At 42.2% G+C, this 19,341-nt stretch overlaps 1 long non-coding RNA gene and 1 pseudogene across 2 annotated transcripts; one reads left to right on the top strand and one right to left on the bottom strand.

The window, feature by feature from the left end:
- The first annotated feature begins 814 nt into the window (after positions 1-814).
- On the top strand, positions 815-15,550 carry LOC110149038 (uncharacterized). Of its 2 annotated transcripts, XR_002317331.2 has the most exons (4): positions 815-1,022; positions 3,035-3,119; positions 10,585-10,680; positions 15,264-15,550. It is a non-coding gene; the product is annotated as an uncharacterized lncRNA (long non-coding RNA). The 2 variants fall into 2 exon arrangements; XR_011488936.1 differs by lacking the exon at positions 10,585-10,680.
- Positions 15,551-15,829: 279 nt separating this feature from the next.
- LOC110149039 (elongation factor 1-alpha 1 pseudogene) lies at positions 15,830-17,528 on the bottom strand (annotated as a pseudogene).
- Between the last annotated feature and the right edge of the window lie 1,813 nt (positions 17,529-19,341).

The raw sequence follows: 19,341 nt of genomic DNA, 5'->3' as shown, positions 1-19,341 counted from the left end.
TAAACTCCAAAATATAGTAAAGGGCAGGGAAGCCTGGCGTGCTGAAGTCCATGGGGTCACAAAAAGTTGGACACGATTCAGCAACTGAACAACAATAATCAAAAAGCATTTGCTGCAACAAAGTAACAATAGTGAGATCATATAACTTCTTAAAATTATACCATCAGGTATTAATTTTAGAGACCAAAGATGAACTGAACTCACTTCAGTTGATAAAGTTTATTTTAAAGCCACATGAAGAATAAATAGAAGATAGGAAACTAGCTTAACAGAGGCACAGACAAGCCTCAGTTAAACCAAATTGTGATGGATGCAATACATGTATGGCCATAATGGGGAAAAGATATGGTTTGCCTCAACAGAAGTCATCTTCTGCTTCCAACACTGACCCTTCTGTCCATGGGATTCTCCAGGCAAGAATACTGGAGTGGGTTGCCATTTACTTCTCCAGGGAATCTTCCCCACCCAGGGATCGAACTGGCATCTCCTGCAGTGCACGTGGATTCTTTACCTGCTGAACCTAATCCATAATAACATACTACTAATAAAAATACCCTTGAAGCAAACGTCATCCACTGGATTGAAGTATTGTTTAGGAAATGGATGGTATTTCCTTTTGATTCATGCTTAAATTGGGGGCAGAGCTTAGACTTTCCATTTTGTTTCCTTACTAGTGAGTGTGAGTACTAGCTCACAGGATGCACCCAAGTCTAAGCGTGAAGTGACCACAGTCACACCTGCTCCCATTGTGACAGCTGGCTTCTCACACCTGCTCCCATTGTGACAGCTGGCTTCTCTAGTCTTCAACTGCAACTCACACTTTCTGCCAGCATGAAGCTAGCAGGATCGCATGGGCGCTATACACTGCGGGACAGTTTGCTGTGTTTCTAGTTTTTGTCTTGGTCAGAGAATGAATGGACCTTATCATTAGCCCTTCCGTTGGTTTTTAGCTGAGTATCTAGTCTTCACTGGTGGACAGCATGGCTGTTGATGACAGAAGCACTCAAAGCTGATAAATTCAGGTATTTTGCTGATGACTGCTTTTTGAGTTTTAGCATTCCTTATGCTTTAAAGTCCTGTAAAAGTGATGTAAAACACACTGCTTTCTATTAGAATTTTGTTAAAAAAATGTACTATAAATATATGCAAAATATAAAAGTATACAAATAAAAAAAGTATAAAACTGAAGTAATTATTTAGATAATACAGGCAAAGAAATACTACATCGAAATCATTGAAATAGTACTTATAGTAGATTTTAAACTATTCAAAACATTCATTTTTATTTTATTAACAGCTTAAGGAATACTTCATTGTTTTATTCATTACATGATGGCTAAATGTTACCCAAATTATTAATAAATCTGCTAGTGACATCAGCACACCTTGTTTTATTTTATAAGGGAGTTTACTCAGAAAGAATTGGAAAAAAATATGCAATCATTGAAAATGTACAGTAAATTATTCTAATATGTAAACATACTATTTTATCTTAGTAAAACCCAGCTATGTTTTAAAATTGGGAAAAAATAAAATGAAAATTTCTGTAATTAACTCATGTGATCAAGTTAAAGGGTTTAATTCATATTAAAAATCTTCATTTGGAATTTAAGGCATTATCATTACTGCAAATAGAAAGTATCTTAGAAATATTATGTGTAGATTAATACAAATAAAATCATGAAGAATAAGTCAGTTACGGGTTAAATTGTGTCCTCACCAAAATGTGAAGTCCTAACCTCCACTACTGTAGGCGCTGCTGCTGCTAAGTCGCTTCAGTCGTGTCCGACTCTGTGCGACCCCATAGACGGCAGCCCACCAGGCTCCCCCGTCCCTGGGATTCTCCAGGCAAGAACACTGGAGCGGGTTGCCATTTCCCTCTCCAGTGCATGAAAGTGAAAAGTGAAAGTGAAGTCTCTCAGTCGTGTCGGACTCTTAGTGACCCCATGGACTGCAGCCTACCAGGCTCCTCCGTCCATGGGATTTTCCAGGCGACAGTACTGGAGTGGGGTGCCGTTGCCTTCTCCGCACTGCTGTAGCACATGTCCTTATTTGAAAATAGGCCCTTGCAGGTGTAATTACAGTCTAATGACATCATACTGAAGTAGAGGAGGGTCCCTCACCTGATATGACTTTGTCCTTATAAGTAGCCAGCCATGTGCAGGTGGGGGCTTCCCAGGTGGCACTAGTGGTAAAGAACCTGCCTGCCAATGCAGGAGACATAAGAGATACAGGTTCGATCCCTGGGTTGGGAAGATCCCCTGGAGGAGGGCATGGCAACCCACGCCAGTGTTCTTGCCTGGAGAACCCCATGGGCAGAGGAGCCTGGCGAGCTGCAGTCCACGGGGTCGCAGAGTCGGACACGACTGAAGCGACTTAACATGCTGGCATGTGAAAATGCAGAACTGCTAGAGATGTGTCTACAAGCCAAGAAACCCGAAAGGCTGCCCATAAGCCCCCAGAAGGTAGGGAGATAAGAGACTGGATTATACCTGGTAGGTTTCAGAGGGAGCCTGGCCCTGCCCACACCTTGAGTTTGGACCTCTAGCCGCTGGAATTGTCAGACAGTACATCCCTGTTGTGTTGAGCCATCCAGTTGGTGGAACTCACTACAGGAAACTAATACAAAGTCCTTCAGAAATTATTATTAACAGTGAAAGTGAAAATGAAAAGTTGCTCAATCATGTCCGACTCTTTGAGACCCCACGGACTGTAGCCCACCAGGCTCCTCCATCCATGGAGTTTTCTAGGCAAGAGTACTGGAGTGGGTTGCCATTTCCTTCTCCAGGGGATCTTCCCAACTGAAGACATTGTGTGAAATGTTAGAGCAGTATCAGTGGATCTGAGTATTCCTCTCCGCCTCGGCGGCATATTACTGTCGACTTAGTACTTCTTGTTAGTGGCCTGTTACATGTAAGATAAAGTCATGTTGACAACCGTATGAAGAAACCTCTGGGTCTGTGTTGAGAGGCCAAATCGCAGGCCCCTCTCCAATAGGTCTTTTGAAAAGAACGTCTTTTTGAACCTTGTTTAGGTCCCTCAGACTCACCATTCTGGAAAAGATGCCAGTCTGCAAAATGAGCATATTGACAGTGAAAAAAAGCAAAAACAAGGCAAAGGTAAGACAGCAGTGACCTGGTTGGAGAAGACAGGAAGACTTACTGAAGAAGATAACTCCCAGCCTGGCTTAAAGAATGCATACAATTGCTCCATGCACTGGGGCATTCCGAGGGATGAAAATGTTGGGAGGAAAACACAGGGCCCTCAGTATTCATCCAGGAGACTTAAAGCTTCAGTCACGCTGCGCCTCTCAAGGTTTCTCTCCAGGTTCCAGCTTTATGTCCAGCTTTCACACTTTGCAACATCTAACAAATTCTAAGTGAATATAGAATAGCATTATTTATTAAATCAGTATTTCTCTAATGTGAGCGTCTGCCAAAATGAAAAGGAGTTGCAAATATTAGGACCCTCGGCTGGTTGGCAGCAACAGAATAGATCCTTCTCTAACATCAGCAGATACAAAACATGGTCCTTCCCCTAAACTCCCTCCCTGTGTCCCCTCGCCCACCATCTCAGTTTTCCCTGCAGGGAGACGCCACTAATCAGTCACAAGTCCGTTCACTGCTGACAAGGGTGCAGCTGACAGTGCTCATCTCAGCACTGAGGCGGCCGCGTCAGTTAGTCAAGGGTGGTGTGTGCGCGTGTGTGTGCGTGTGTGTGCGTGTTAGCACAAAGAGGGTGTGGAGGTCTCACAATTGTAGATTCCTTCAGAAGCGAAAGGTATAGTGGGTAAGGATCTCAAGGATAAAAAAATATAGAAAAGGAGCACTGTTTCATGTGAAGTAGAGAGAAAATACAGTTTTACTTCCTCCAAAATATATGCTGTCTGCTAGTGCTAGAGAACCTGCCTGCCAATGCCAGAGATGTAAGAGACTTGGGTTTTATCCCTGGGTTGGAAAGATCCCCTGGAGGAGGAAATGACAACCCACTCCAGTATTCTTGCCTGGAGAATGCCATGGACAGAGGAGCCTGGCGGGCTACAGTCCACAGGGTCACAAAGAGTTGGACATGACTGCACGGAAAATGTTTTACTTGTTTACAGAAAGATTTTAAGATACTTCGTGTAATCCGAGCACAGCTAAACCATCATTAGCAGGTGACACCAGCTTGCTTTCACAAGTGTGTTTAATATAGCATAATTGATGGTTTTGGTTCCAAAACAAGGAGCATTTATCAGTCTAGCACCTCTTCCTCCTTCGTCTTCCCTATCACACCGTCAACTGTGAGTGGGGTGGCTTCCGGGGGCCAGTTCCCCAGACAGCTGCTCTTCTCTGTCGGCAAAGCTACTGGAGGTGAGTCAGGCCTGTGAGCTTGCTGCCCAAACAGATGTAGTGCTGGGGGGGTACCAGTCCAATTTTCTCTTAACATTTCAATATGAACTGGTTACTATGCAGGAATATGTGCAGAGAATTAAGTACACTGAACAAAACGAGGATTAGGACTTAGAAGATTCCATGAATTCTTTCAGCTCTTTGAGTATAATCACAGAAAGTCATATATTTCTTAATTTCTTTGTTTTTTAATTGAAGGATGATTGCTTTACAGAATTGTGTTGTTTCCTGTCAAACCTCAACACGAATCAGCCACAGGTGTACATATGTCCCCTGCCTTTTGAACCCCCCTCCCATCTCCCTCCCCACCCCACCCCTCTAGGTGATACAGAGCCCCTGTTTGAGTTTCCTGAGCCACACAGCGAATTCCCGTTGGCTCTCTATTTTACAAGTGGTGATGTACATTTCCATGTCACTCTTCCATACAGCTCACCCTCTCCTCCCCTCTCCCCATGTCCACAAGTCTGTTCTCTATGTCTGTTTCTCCATTGCTGCCCACAGCAATCAGAGAAGAAAAAGAAATAAAAGGCATATATTTTTATCCTTATTTACCTAACTCTAAGCATACAAAGAGGAAACATTTCAAGATATGAAGAAAATTCAATTACAACGAATATAGCAAAGTGCCACCTGTGTTCAGATACCACTTTCTGCACACAGTACTGGCAACCTACCTTCCTGGGCCCCATGCAAAATAAAAAGGTGGAGCCCCTCGTTGAAGACATTATTAAGAATATCGAGACGGCAATAGCAGAGCTTTAAAGCAAGCGTGGACCCTTTGAGACTGTGTGACTGCATAGGTACTGCCCCTGTGAAGCCAGCTCTGTCTTCTTGGTTAGACCTGCCATAGTCTATGTTCATTGCATCACTGCTGGATCTGGTATTTCGTTTACCAATGACCTTGTCTCTGGTTTACCATATGATGGATGAACTCTTTTCCCCTTTATTCAGTCTTACCTGAAAGTGAGGGGGAAAAAAGTCAAATCCAGTTTTTAATTTATTTACTGTTGATGAAAGATCAGTTTCTTCCTAGACAGAAAGGACACCTAAAGTAAGTTTAGAATTCCATGGGTTAAAAGAAAAAGAGGATATGAAAGACTTAAAAATGAATTATAAACATCTTAGACATATTTAATGTACAATAATATATTAAGCAGTAATGCAGAAATGACTTTGATATGTTTATGTTATTTTTCACTTATTTACCATACTTTTGTCAGCATTGTTGAATAGAGAAACACTTTCCCCAGTTATTAAAAACATTAAAAACATGAAATTTCACAAACCAAATGTATTCCAATTTATCAGTCTTGTGCTGATTGATATGCAGGTATGGACTCTTTTACTACTTCATTCTAAAAATCCAATTGCAAGTAGAACCTATTGATTTTGATTTCTTTACCAAGAGCAAACAATTAATATCCAAATTACTTAAGTTGGCATGTATATGTTAACTTTTCTTGATAACTTTTTTGAGATATATTTTATATGTCATAAAATTCACCCATTTGAGGTATACAATTTTAGTAACTTTAGCAAGTGGAGCAACTATCGTCAAAAATTAATTTTAGGGACTTCCCTGGTGGTCCAGTAGCTAAGACTCCATGATTCCAATGTAGGGGGCCTGGGTTCGATCACTGGTCATGGAACTAGATAACACATGCTACAACTAAGTGTTCATATGCCACAGCTAATAGATCCCTCATGCCACAAATAAGACCTAGTGCACCCAAATAAATAAACAAATTTTTTTTAAAAAAAATCAGTATTAGAATGCTTTCATTCTTCTAATAGGACTTCCCTAGGGTCTCAGATGGTAAAGAATCCACTTGCAATGTGGGAGACCTGGGTTCAATCCCTGGGTTGGGAAGGTCCCCTGGAGAAGGGAAAGTCTACCCACTCCAGTAATCTGGCCTGGAGAATTCCATGGACTATATAGTCCATGGGGTCGCAAAGAGTCAGACACGACTAAATGACTTTCACTTTCACTTTCTTCTAATAAGATCCCTCATACCCATTTACAGTAAATCCCAATTTCCACCTGGAGCCCCAGGCAGCCACTAGCATTGGTCCTTGTTCTTGAATTTAGAGACAGGATTTAATGGGTTTACATCACCATTTCTTTTTTTCAATAGAAGAGTAATTGCTAGTTATTTCGCACAGGAAGTTTCATATGTTTAGCGATTCTAAACGGTTTTAGAACCCAAATGACAATCACTCATCAAGGACAAAACGTCTTAACACCACTTAGAGTAAAACTGAGGGCCCAGTTCATTCAGAAGGCTCCAAATTGTTAAATGTGAGAGTTGAAGGTAAATGTTCTTTAGTGACATAAATCTTGACTTTCAGTCCTCAGGAACTGAAAGCAGACTTTATACTAAAATTCTGCACAATAAACAGGAAACAGAGCTTAGTTAACAAAAAAAGCTTGCTTACTAGTAATAAGTCACCATATCCCAGGCAAAATATCTATCAGGACAAGCCAATTTTGCTGAAACAAACAACCTAATTTTGCCATTTTTCTAGTGGCTTCCATTCTGGAGCTCAGGAGTTAAGAGTTGTTAATAAGCTTGCTCACAAAACCCTTACACCTGCCTTCTTACATTTACTGGCTGTTAACTGTCATGTACCTGATGAGAGCTCTGAAGTGTCTTTACCTATCCCTCCAAAGTGGAAGCTAAGAGGTTGCACAGTGTACCTCCAATTACTGAAGTGTGGCACATCCTCTCTGTGGGTCTCTTTCATATCTGTAGTCAACATATAGCATATTATTCTGGTCTATTGGCTACATATCCCATTAATCTGCTGTTTTGAGTGAGGCGTAGAACAATAGAGAACTTCCCAGCTGGCTCCAGTGGTGAGGAAACTGCCTGCCAGTGCCAGAGACCTAAGAAACACAGGTTCAGCCCCTGGGTCAGGAAGATCCCCTGGAGAGAGGCATGGCAACCCACTCCAGTATTCTTTCTTGGAGAATCCCATGGACGGAGGAGCCTGGTGGGCTACAGTTTATGGGGTCACAAAGAGTCAGACATGACTGAAGAAGCTTAGCACACCACACAAAGGACAAGAAAAGACTGTATCATGCCCAGGCTGGTGAAGCTTCTTTAATATTTGGGCCTTAGAAAATCCCATGACAATTAAAGTGTTTATGAGAAATGAACTTGACTCTGGCAAGCTCAAACAGGATCATACCAGCAGAGATCTGTAATGTTGGAGAAAAGTCATCTCCTGTTGCATCTCCTGTTGTTGTGTGTGTATACCTTATGCTTCTTTCAAAGAACTATGTCTGGCTTTCTCCTGGGACTGAGTAGAGATCAAATGCATGTCTCCTCAGACTTTATGTAACTATTGTCCGTCATGAACTAGTAACAAGCTCACCCCTGCTCCATAATGCTGGGTATTCTCAACTGCAATTCATAACCATGTAGAAATACTATTTAAGAGGCCAGGCTTGAGCAGGTCCTCTGGAGCCCTACAGGATGGTCACAGGTGTGGAGCCTTATACCAAGGTCATAGGACAAAAATCTCCAGAATTAACTGAGCCCCATATGAACTGCTGTCATGAGCCTCATGATCTAGACTAACCAGCTCCCTGACCCCATAACCCACCCTATAACATCCTAACCAATCACCTAATGAAATTTTCTGTGGTCTCGAGGCTATAAAAATTGACTGCTTGCTCGCAAAAGGGGTCAGCTTTCCCTTGAACTGGCAGTCGTTCAACAACATCTCCTGCTCTAACAAGCTCTCTTCTCCCCTCACACTGCCTCATCTCTGGAAATTCTTTTCCAACCCTCACACAGACTATGACAGGCCCAAAAGGTCCTAATAAGTTTGCATGAGCTGGAGCTTGAATGCTGACCAGCAGCCTCATGGAGGCTTCTGTAAGAACATTTGACTGAGGAATAAAAACCCAAGGCCCCACAGCTCATGAGCACCTGGTGAGAAGTAAACCTCTGCATGGCTGCAACCTTCTTGGAACACTGCCTGAAAGATGCTGGCGAAGGCAGACTTCCCTAGTGGGCAGAATCCCTAGCTCTCACATTCTGTTGTTCACTGCGTGTGGATTAAGCGACAAAAGGGTTATGGTCACATCATGAAATACCTGATGTAAGAAACTGGAGAAGAGGAAAAGGAAAAAGTGGAAAGTCATAGAGATTATAAACAAAATCCATCATATGGTGAAAGAAGAGCAACTTAATAGCTTGTGAACCACGCACACTTCTAAGTGTTTACCCCATTTCTAAGCTAATCTGTGAAGAAATACTATCTCTAATTTCTGGAAATGAACAGAATCTAGTTTTTAAAGTTTTACTTTGGCAAAGGCTGTGCATCTATTTAATTTTATTTCAAGCGTTTAAAGAAAAGATTGCTATAGATGTATGATGGCAGTATTAAGTTCAGTCAACTTAGAAAAACTTTTAAGGTCTTAATTTGGGGGCCAGTATAAGGCCACAGGGCTGGAAAAGGTCAGTTTTCATTCCAATCCCTAAGAAAGGCAATGCCAAAGAATGTTCAAACTACCGCACAACTGTGCTCATCTCACACGCTAGCAAAATAATACTCAAAATTCTCCAAGCCAGGCTTCAACTTCCAGATGTCCAAGCTGGTTTTAGAAAAGGCAAAGGAACCAGCGATCAAATTGCCAACATCCTTTGGATCATTGAAAAGGCAAAAGAGTTCCAGAAAAATATCTACTTCTGCCTTATTGACCATGACAAAGCCTTTGACGGTGTGGATCACAACAAACTGTGGAAAATTCTTCAAGAGATGCAAATACCAGACCACCTGACCTGCCTCCTGAGAAATCTGTATGCAGGTCAAGAAGCAACAGTTAGAACTGGACATGGAACAACAGACTGGTTGCAAATTGGGAAATGAGTACGTCAAGGCTGTATATTGTCACCCTGCTTATTTAACTTATAAGCAGAGTACATCATGCGCAATGCCGCGCTGGATGAAGCACACGCTGGAATCAAGATCGCCAGGAGAAATATCAATAACCTCAGATATGCAGATGGAACCACCCTTATGCCAGAAAGCAAATAACTAAAGAGCTTCTTGATGAGAGTGACAGAGGAGAGTGAAAAAGTTGGCTTAAAACTCAACATTCAGAAAACTAAGATCATGGCATCTGGTCCCTTCACTTCATGGCAAGTAGATGGGGAAACAATGGAAACAGTGACAGACCTTATTTTCTTGGGCTCCAAAACCTGCACAGATGGTGACTGCAGCCATGAAATTAAAAGATGCTTTATCCTTGGAAGAAAAGCTATGACCAATGTAGATAGCATATTTAAAAGCAGACACATTACTTTGCCAACAAATGTTCATCTAGTTAAAGCTATGGTTTTTTCCAGTAGTCATGTATGGATGTGAGAGTTGGACTATAAAGAAAAGCTGAGCATAGAAGAATTGATGCTTTTGAACTGTGGTGTTGGAGAAGACTTTTGAGAGTCTCTTGGACTGCAAGGAGATCCAACCAGTCCATCCTAAAGGAAATCAGTCCTGAATATTCATTGGAAGGACTGATGTTGAAGCTGAAACTCCAATACTTTGGCCACATGATGCAAAGAACTAACTCATTGTAAAAGACCCTGGTGCTGGGAAAAATTGAAGGTGGGAGAAGAAGGGGAAGACAGAAGATGAGACAGTTGGTAGGCATCACCGACTCAATGGATATGAGTTTGAATAAACTCAGGGAGCTGGTGACGGACAGGGAAGCCTGGCGTGCTGCAGTCCATGGGGTCACAAAGAGTCAGACACGACTGAGCAACTGAACTGAACTGACAAGGCAACTTGCTTAAAAGACTAAACATCCATTTAAATGAAATCCCTTTCACAATAACAAAAGCAGCAAAACTTAAACTACTGCAAAGAGGACAATTTGCTACTGTGCAGTCCCTAAGTCGTGTCTGATTCTTTACTATCCCGTGGACTACATAGCTCGCCAGGCTCCCCTGACCATGGAATTCTCCAGGAAAGAATACTGGAATGGGTTGCCATTTCCTTCTCCAAGGGATCTTCCCAACCCAAGGATCAAACCTGTGTCTCCTGTATTGGCCAGGGAATTCTTTTACCACTGAGCCACCCAGGACGACCCAATGATGTCATTACTACTTACATATAAGCTTTTAACAGAAATACCATTTATTCAACTTAGAAAAAAGTCTAGAGTCATCTTTTCTTCTAGGGCAACAAGTATCTTTAAACTTAGTGGAGGAGAACGAGGAGCAGATTTGCAAGCCACAGTCCGCATGCTCTGTAGAGGGTGTTATATTCTAAGCAGGTAAGTGAACAGTCTTTCTGCTCACAGGGTGAGCTGCTCAGAGATGGAGTGAAGTGTATCTTAATAAAACTCAGGCTGTGGGCTCTATTCTGCAGCATTATTTTCTCATTATACCTTGACTAGTAGCAGTATTCTATAGAAACTATCACACTTACTTTGCTCGATTTATATTTTCTTTTATATCTTGTTATTAACTCCTAAGTGACTTTGTTGCTTAAACTTAAAGAATAGGCATTTTGCCATAAACGAAAAAAAAATTTTTTGTCTCACAGCTTCTATTTCCTTCAGCACCATTCAAATATCCGTGCAATAATGATTATTTCATTAAATTATTCATACCTTTATCTATTTGTTGCAGTCAAATATTAGCTCTCATTACAAAATGGATAGGCAGAATGATTAATTTAGATTGTTAGTTAAGTAATCTGGCCTTTCTGAGCAGGCAAAAATTAATTAAATGTTGCTTCTGGCTTAAAGCAGATTCTGCCCTGAGGTCTAGGCCATTAGCTGTCTCTGGTGGACGAAGACCCTTAGTCCACAGAGTGTGGCCCCTAAGACGTGTCTGGCTGCAGGAAATCTGAGCCATGGCCTCGGGATTTCGGACAGCTTCGTCCCCGCCATAGAGCTCTGACTAGTCTCTTTTTATTCCTCTGCTGTGCTGGTCACTGGGCAAGGCCCGCGTCTCCAGTCACTCTGTCTCCTGCTACGGCTGGCTCAGCAGCTCCTGGAGACTGACACCCACACTCTGCCCCCTCAGCTTGGAGAAGAGTCTAGAGCAGCCTCCCCCCGCAGGGGGCTGTGTGTTTCTCTGGACCCCTAGCACAGGCTCCGCCCCTCTCTGTGGTCACCTTGCTCCCTCAGGCAAGCATCCCCTCAGGCGCCTGTGAGGCCTGGTCCCGGTATGAACCAACATTGTCAGCTATGCCCGGGCACTGACATCTGCCTCGACAAGGACTAAATCAGGCGCTGCTGCAGCGGCTGCCCTCCAACGCTGCCATGGATGTGAGAGCTGGACAATACAGAAAGCTGGGCCCCAAAGCACTGATACTTTTGAACTGTGGTGTTGGAGACTCTTGAGAATCCCTTGGACTGCAAGGAGGTCAAACAAGTCCATTCCAAAGGAAATCAGTCCTGAATATTCTTTGGAAGGACTGATGTTGAAGCTGAAACTCCAATACTTTGGCCACATGATGCAGAGGACTGACTCATTGGAAAAGACCCTAATGCTGGAAAAGATTGAGGGCAGGAGTAAAAGGGGACGACAGAGGATGAGATGGTTGGATGGCATCACTGAATCAATCGACATGAGTTTGAGCAAGCTCCGGGAGTTGGTGACGGACAGGGAAGCCTGGCGTGCTGCAGTCCATGGGGTCACAAAGAGTCAGACACGACTGAGTGACTGAATTGAGGACCAAGGAAGGAGGTAGGGATGAAGAGCAGAAATGAGAGTCTCTGTGCTCAGGAAAGCCTGGCAGGACCAGTCTTCAGACAGTTAAATATTCTCTGGAGCTGGTTTTATGAGCCCACTTCTTACAACTGCTCATATCTAGAAAAGCATAACACTCCTTTATAGTGATGACTGTTCCCCGTGACTAGTGAAGGCTTCACTAAACTAGTAGAAGTTTCCGGAAAAATAAGCACATGATTGTGTATTTATTCATCAAAACCACAGGCATCCTGGCCTTCCCCTCCTCTTTGGAGCGGTCTCTCAAAACAATCTGAGCTGCTGTCTCCCAGGCCGCAGTCCTTATTTTGCCCCCAATAAAACTTAACTCGCAACTCTCGCGTTGAGCGTTTTTTGTTTTTAAGTAGACAGCACAGACCCAGGGGTGGTGCAGCATCTCCAGACACTTGCCTGCGGCACAGGGCCTCATATTTCCTTGGGCTTCAACCTCCTGTCCATTTGCAATGACCTGGGAGGAGGCTGCCACTCAGAATCCTAACTGGGATCTGGGGGTTGTCCCTGGCCTTTGAGTGTATCTCTTCCTCCCTGCAGGGATCAGGGTATGGGGCTGCTTCCACCTCCTTCCTCCTGGATTCCTTTCCAAACCCCAGGCTTTTCTTTTATCCCATCCATGTCCTACCCACAACCTCCGTAGTAGGCAGAAGAACTAGGCTTCCTCCCTACTCCAAGAGCAGGCAGCACTAGACCCCGTGGTTGGCACATAGAGCTGTTGTAAAAAGGAAAAGCAAACAGCAGTCTTTAGCCACATAATAAACGGGCTTGCCCAGAGAATTGTTTTACTGTGAAGTTCTATTTTTCACAGCAGCAACCATGCATTTGTATTCCTTCTGTAACATTACTAATCTCCTCAGGCAAATGAACCGCCCGGGGCAATGAAGCCCCAAGTCATGCATTAGTAAAGACATTTCATGAAGACACATTAATACGTCTGTTTTTTTTTCCCCCTCTGTTGAATAACTTGTATTGGAAATTCGTTGTGGGTCAGCACCAACTTACGAAAGATCATACTTAAGGTGAAGAGAAAAAAACAGTGGGACAAAAATAAATAAATCCAGAGTGGGTTTAACTCTAAAACACAGGAGTAATATCTCTATAACCAGAGGGCTGAGAAGCCTGCAGTCCAAAAACGGAAGCAAAACTTCTAAACCAGGGTTCATCAAAAATAAGACTTTATTACCTCAGATTCATGAGGTACACATTAAAAAAAAACAGTAAACACTCATCTCTGAATTGGAAATTCTGAATCTATGAATTTGAGTTGCAATTAAGATGCAATTTTAAGAAAGGAAAGTTCTGTAAATGGTTGTAATGAATTGCTTAAAGGAGAAAAGTTCAGAGTCTACAAGAAACACACACAGTGAGGCACATATGCACTCACACACACATTCTCACACACTGAGACACACACATATAATCATACACAAAAACACTCAGACACACTCACACGCACATAATCACTCACAGACACAAACACACACATTTCTCCATTGCACCCCCACTTCTGAAATGACCCTCTGTGTGAGAGATGGGCAGTTTTTGCAGGCACCAAGGAAAAACGTTCTTACAGATTCTTCTGAAAGAAAACACTTTACTACATAATGACCGTTACTGAGGCTGCTGAATGATGTATATGAAAGTTAAGAGAGTGGATCCCAAGAGTTCCCGCCTCATGGGAAAGAAGCATTTTTCTCTTTCCTTTCTTTTTATATCTGTGTGAGGTTATGTGTGTTAACTGGGCCTATTGTGGTAACTATTGCATAAGACAGGTAAGTCACCATCATTCCGCACACTTTAAAGTTACGTGGTGCCGGGTCAGTGACCTCTCAGTGATGCTCCCGGAGGGTAGAAACCATTTGTGAAACATCGGGCAAATTTTTGTTCCAGAAGTGCCACTGGCATGTGGTGTGCCAAAGAGCACAGTTAAAAAATCAGCAAGTTCTGGATTCCTCTATCCCTCGAGCAAAAGTTTTACTACTGCCACATTTTAAAATCAGCTCCTCCTTTTTTTCCCAGTTGCCTGGCTCTACCTGGCCACTCCAGCAGGCATGGAGCACTAGGCAGTGGGCATGCAGACTGAGAAATCCTGAGTGTAAAACACACCCAGGCTATCAAAGGCTTAATATGAGAAAGTACTGAAAAGTATTTCAGTCATTTTTACATTAACTACTTCCTGACATGATAATGTTTGGGATATCTGGAATTAAAAAGAATATGTTACTTAAATTGATCTCACCTGTTTCCTCTCCCTTTTTAAATGTGGCAATCAGAAAATTTTAAATTATCCCTGGCTCTAATTTCCAGCGTGCCTGATATTTCTGCTGGATCGTATTGCTATAGTATCTTAATCCTTCTAATTATGCTTATTTGAAGAAAATTATGCTTTTCCTAGAATGTGTTAGTTACATCTATATGTAAAAAAGAAAAAGCTTTACTGACACCTAAATAAAACAATCAAGCAATATGCTCTGAGAAATATCTTATTCGGTGTTTTGGAAAAGATATGTGCATTAAAACTCAATCTGGATAATTAAAAATTTCCCTAGGTTTAGAAAGCATGATTTTTAAAATTATTTTAATGTCTTGACACAGATGTAGGTACATATAAATGCATGTGATTACATTAATAATCAAATCCTATATTTTTTAAATGCTTTTATTGCTTAACTGTCCCTTTCACCATCTTGGATTCTCCACTGTCATCTCCACAGCATGCTAACAAAATAAGCAATCTGATCTGTAGCCTTCCTATATTTCCATGCTCAGATAATCAAATGCTCAGATATACTTGCATTGGCCAATAGGTGTGACATGCATGCTCAGTCGTTTAGTTATGCTCGACTCTTTGCCGCCCCATGGACTGCAGCCACCAGGCTCCTCTGTCCTGGTGATTCTCCTGGAAAGAACACTGGAGTGGGTTGTCATTTCCTCCTCCAGGGGATGTTCCCGACACCGGGATTGAAACTGCATCTCCAGCATCTCCTACACTGGCTGGATGAACCACCTGAGAAGACCCTGATAGGTGTGAATATGTCTGTAAATGTATCAGCCATTTTTGCTTTGCAAAAAAGTAAGTTCCTATTATGCACATTTTTCTAACTCTTTCCCCTTTCACTTACAGCTCTTTGTTGGCGCCACTCCAAGTCCACTTGTACTGCTTTACCTTATTGTTTTCAGTGTCTGCAGAGTATTCCAAGATGTGAGGTCAACGCAATATATTCAGCTACTTCTCTTTTGATGGGCAATTCTTTGTCTTTAGGTTTTATTTCTGTTTGCTTGCTTTCAGTCATTACAAGCAAGACTTTCATAAACACCCTCACACATATTTCAGATTGCCAGCAGTGATTGTTGTCAAGAGTTTTGTACAAAACGTGCACCCATATTATAAAATGTTATAAAATAAATATTGCTGGCCTCCTTCTACACGCGATATGCTGTGTCATATTCTTTGATAATGGTAAGAATAAATGAATCCCATGCAGGGAGGAGACGCTTGCTCCCTCCATGCCTTGCCAGTGTGTTGAGCGTGAAAGAATATACTCTGCTCCTTTTAATCAGTGTTGCCACACACTAGTAATACTGGCCATATTTTTTTAGTTTTCAAGTTGGCCATTTATATTTGCTCTTGTATCAGTTGACAATTTAAAGCAGCATCCGTCCATAGAACTTTCCACCATAGTAGATGTATTTTTTTTTTTTCTCATTAAACTTTTTTTAATGGGTCTCAAATTCTGTGACAGATTTTTGGTCAAGTTGTTTTCATTAAAAAGTACTGATTTTAAAAACTAATAACTTAAACTGCCACACACAAAACATATGGTCCACAAAAACATTCTCCTTTCCTTCTGAAGATTTTACGATGCATTGTTATCATTAACCAGTCTTTTACTATTAAATTTAAATGGTCAATTGAGACAAACAGTTCTGAGACCGTTCTTCCACCACTGATTAAGACTGGGGTGGCAGGTGTTGGGGATAATCTTCATTTAGCCTTCTGAGCTTTCTGGGCAGACTTGGTGACCTTGCCAGCTCCAGCTGCCTTCTTGTCCACTGCCTTGATGACACCCACAGTGACTGTCTGTCTCATGTCACGCACAGCAAAACGGCCCAGGGGAGGATAATCAGAGAAGCTCTCAACACACATGGGCTTGCCAGGAACCATATCAACAATGGCAGCGTCACCAGACTTCAAGAATTTAGGGCCATCTTCCAGCTTTTTCCCAGAACGACGATCAATCTTCTCCTTCAGCTCAGCAAACTTGCAAGCGATGTGAGCTGTGTGACAATCCAGCACAGGTGCATATCCAGCACTGATTTGGCCTGGACGGTTCAAAATAATCACCTGAGCTGTGAAGCCAGCAGCTTCCATGGGTGGATCATTTTTGCTGTCTCCAGCCACATTGCCACGACGGACGTCTTTGACAGACACGTTCTTGACATTGAAGCCCACATTGTCCCCAGGAAGGGCTTCACTCAATGCTTCATGGTGCATTTCTACAGACTTCACTTCAGTTGTTACATTGACTGGGGCAAAGGTGACCACCATGCCAGGTTTGAGAACACCAGTCTCCACACCACCCACAGGGACAGTACCAATACCACCAATTTTGTAGACATCCTGGAGAGGCAAGCGCAAGGGTTTGTCAGTTGGGCGACTTGGTGGCAGGATGCAATCCAGAGCTTCAAGCAGGGTGGTTCCACTGGCATTGCCGTCCTTATGGGTGACTTTCTATCCCTTGAACCATGGCATGTTAGCACTTGGCTCCAGCATGTTGTCACCATTCCAGCCAGAAATTGGCAGAAATGCTACTGTGTCGGGGTTGTGGCCAATTTTCTTAATGTAGGTGCTGACTTCCTTAACAATTTCCTCGTATCTCTTCTGGCTATAGGGTGGCTCAGTGGAATCCATTTTGTTAACTCCAACAATTAGTTGTTTCACACCCAGAGTGTAAGCCAGAAGGGCGTGCTCGCGGGTCTGCCCGTTCTTGGAGATACCAGCTTCAAGTTCACCGACACCAGCAGCAACAATCAGGACAGCACAGTCAGCCTGGGATGTGCCTGTAAATATGTTTTTGATGAAGTCTCTGTGTCCCGGGGCATCAATGATGGTAGCATAGTACTTGCTGGTCTCAAATTTCCACAGGGAGATATCAATGGTGATACCACGCTCACGTTCAGCTTTCAGTTTGTCCAAGACCCAGGCATATTTGAAGGAGCCCTTTCCCATCTCAGCAGCCTCCTTCTCGAACCTCTCAACTGTTCTCTTGTCGATCCCGCCACATTTGTAGATCAGATGGCCAGTCGTGGTAGAATTCCCTGAATCTACGTGCCCAATGACAACAATGTTGATGTGGGTCTTCTCCTTTCCCATTTTGGCTTAGGTTTAACGGTGGTTTTCACACCTGTATCCTGGCGGCAAACCCGTTGCGAAAAAGAGATGTATTCTTTTGAAATATATCAATGTCACTGAGAAACTGAATTTTAAATTTTGTTTAACTTTAATTTAATCTAAGTAATCACACTTGTCCTCTGGTTATCATAGTGGACTTTGAAGATTTAAATCCTTATCGAATTTTCTTTTTTCTTTATCTTGTAATTATCAAATAGCACTTTTCGTATTATAGAAATTAACACCCCATTTATCATCCATGGGCTTCCCTGGGCTCAACAGTAAAGAAGCTGCCTGCAATGCAGGAGACGTGGGTTGGACCCCTGAGTTGGGAAGATCCCCTGGAGAAGGAAATGGCAAGTCACTCCAGTTTTCTTGTCTGGAGAATTCCATGGACAGACGAGCCTGGCTATAGTCCATGGGGTCAAAAAGAGTTGCTCATGACTGAAGCGACTAACACTTTCACTTTTTAAAAAATCATCTATCATATTTTTTTACATCTAGCTTTTAGATACATATTATATCTTTTTTAAGCAGGTCAGTTCAGTTCAGTCGCTCGTTCGTGTCCGACTCTTTGCAGCCCCATGAACCGCAGCACAACAGGCCTCCCTGTCCATCACCAACTCCCGGAGTTTACCCAAACCCATGCCCATCGAGTCGGTGATGCCATCCAACCATCTCATTCTCTGTCGTCCCCTTCTCCTCCTGCCCCCAATCCCTCCCAGCATCAGAGTCTTTTCCAATGAGTCAACTCTTCGCATGAGGTGGCCAAAGTATTGGAGTTTCAGCTTCAGCATCACTCCTTCCAATGAACACCCAGGACTGATCTCCTTCAGGATGGACTGGTTGGATCTCCTTGCCAGTCCAAGGGACTCTCAAGAGTCTTCTCCAACACCACAGTTCAAAAGCATCAATTTTTTGGTGCTCAGCTTTCTTCACAGTCCAACTCTCACATCCATACATGACCACTGGAAAAACCATAGTCTTGACCAGATGGAACTTTGTTGGCAAAATAATGTCTCTGCTTTTTAATATGCTGTCTAGGTTGGTCATAACTTTCCTTCCAAGGAGTAAGTGTCTTTTAATTTCATGGCTGCAGTCATCATCTGCAGGTAGATAATGCCAAATTTCATACATAGATATGTCTTTTAAATTTTTCTCAATAAATTTGGTATGTATTCATGATTTTATAATACATTTAACAAGTAGAGTGAGAGAAAGAGAAAGTACCTTGAATTGTGCCTCTTTCTTAACTATATAAAGTATATTCTAAAACTTTTCTTTTTTTCATTTTAATATTTACTCCTTAACAAATGCCATAGTTTTCAGATGGCATATTACTTTCTCTTTTTATCACTAAAAATGGACCTTATTTGCTTATTTTGATCATTTGTGCGTGTGTCCTTTTACTAAAACTATTAATCACCTGCTAGGGTTTTAGATGAAGCAATATAACTGTGATATAGATATTCAATATTTATTAACTCTTTTTAATGTCTTCTTGGCAATTTCTCATTTGTTAGGATATATTGAATACCGAAAACAACCTATGGTTTTATTGTTCTAAAAATTAAACTACCATGTAAGCTAGAAACTCGTGGGTACCAGATTGCTGAATATTAAGTTGAAAGTATACGATATTAAAAAGACAACCTTAAACTTACACAGTTGACTAGAAATCTTTCCCATGGGACCATGATGACTGGATGAAGGTAAGATGAAAGCAGAATGGATTCTGATTTAATCTCTTTTCTCACATACGGTAAATTTATGCGTGTCACTCAGTTAAGGAAAAGTTATATTTTTATTG

The sequence above is a fragment of the Odocoileus virginianus genome, chromosome 8 (genome assembly GCF_023699985.2).
Source record: "Odocoileus virginianus isolate 20LAN1187 ecotype Illinois chromosome 8, Ovbor_1.2, whole genome shotgun sequence".
NCBI lineage: Eukaryota > Metazoa > Chordata > Mammalia > Artiodactyla > Cervidae > Odocoileus > Odocoileus virginianus.
The sequence above is the reverse complement of the archived record's forward strand: the minus strand, read 5'-3'. Positions and strand labels throughout refer to the sequence as shown.